We start from the raw sequence: 1,726 nt of genomic DNA on the forward strand, positions 1-1,726 counted from the left end.
TATATATATATATATATATATATATATATATATATACAGAGAGAGAGAGAGACAGAAACTTAATCCTCAAAAATTTTGTTATGTAGGGATTATTCTTTTTCTAACTTATAGGTGAGGAAATGGAGGTTTGCTTACAGAAGCAGTGGGTCACAACTAGTAAGTGGTAGAGTCTAGATAAAGTACGGCTGCTTACTGTACCAGTTTTACTCTGTAGTTTCTCTTTCATTATCAATGCTAATTATCAGGACATGAAACTCAGTAACTTGAATTTTTTAAACAGTCTTATGTATGCAGACACTAGAAAAATTTTTTTTTAATTTTTTTTTTTTAACGTTTATTTATTTTTGAGACAGAGAGAGAGAGACGGAGCATGAACGGGGGAGGGGCAGAGAGAGAGGGAGACACAGAATCTGAAACAGGCTCCAGGCTCTGAGCTGTCAGCACAGAGCCCGACGCGGGGCTCGAACTCACGGACCGCGAGATCGTGACCTGAGCCGAAGTCGGAGGCTTAACCGACTGAGCCACCCAGGTGCCCCGAAACTAGAAAATTTTAAATGACAGAAGTGTTGGGGCGCCTGGGTGGCGCAGTCGGTTAAGCGTCCGGCTTCAGCCAGGTCACGATCTCGCGGTCCGTGAGTTCGAGCCCCGCGTCGGGCTCTGGGCTGATGGCTCGGAGCCTGGAGCCTATTTCCGATTCTGTGTCTCCCTCTCTCTCTGCCCCTCCCCCGTTCATGCTCTGTCTCTCTCTGTCCCAAAAATAAATAAAAAACGTTGAAAAAAAAAATTTAAATGACAGAAGTGTTGATAACAGTATTTCAACTTCATGTTATTCAAATCACTCAGTTTTAAGTCAGTCCCATTAAATGACTTTTTCTTGGTCTGTGGAAATGTTAACGGCTAGCAGAAATATGTGAGTAAAACGCTTTCAGTATTATTTTCGTGAAGCTCTTCTTCAAAGCTCTCAATTTCTGCTATGTCAGTATGTTAATCTGTATTAAAAAATATGAATCAAACAGCTAACTTCCTGGATGAACTTTGTCCTGCGAGTTTAATCTCAGTAAGCAAGGCAAGAAGTCATTGAGTCTTTCACAGGGGGACTAAGAATTGACTTATCTGGGAGAGAAGAGACAAAGTTCTTATTCAGAAAAACTCCCAATAATTTATGTAAATACTCCACCCTCAAGCAAGTGGAACCTGGCCCCTGACTCCTTAAGAGGGGGCTTTGCATAGTGACTTCCATCCAAACAGGACAGTATGGAAGGGGAGGGAGGGAAGTAACTTTACAGTGGAGAAATTTGACAAATATTACCTTGGCCAGGTGATCAAGCTTAACATCATTAGTGATGAGTCATGTCGATGGTATGTACCTTTGATATGATGTGATTAAAATGACACTCTGAGGTCTTCCTCTCAGAGACCCATAACCCCAGTCTAATTAGGAGAAAAGCACCAGACAAAACCCAGTCAAGGGACATTCCACAAAAAATACCTGGGCAGTACTCCTCAAAACTGTCAAGGTCATGGAGTGCCTGGCTAGCTCAGTCGGTAGAACATGAGACTCTGGATCTCAGGGGCATAAATTCAAGCCTCACGTTGGGCGTGGAGCCTAGTTTAAAAAACAAAACAAAAAAAAAAAACCACCTGTCAAGGTCATCTAAAACTAGGAAACTCTGAGACATTGTCATAGCCAAGAGGAGCCCACAGGGATATGATGACTAAATGTTAT

This window comes from Panthera uncia, assembly GCF_023721935.1.
Source record: "Panthera uncia isolate 11264 chromosome C1 unlocalized genomic scaffold, Puncia_PCG_1.0 HiC_scaffold_4, whole genome shotgun sequence".
NCBI classification, from domain to species: Eukaryota; Metazoa; Chordata; class Mammalia; order Carnivora; family Felidae; genus Panthera; species Panthera uncia.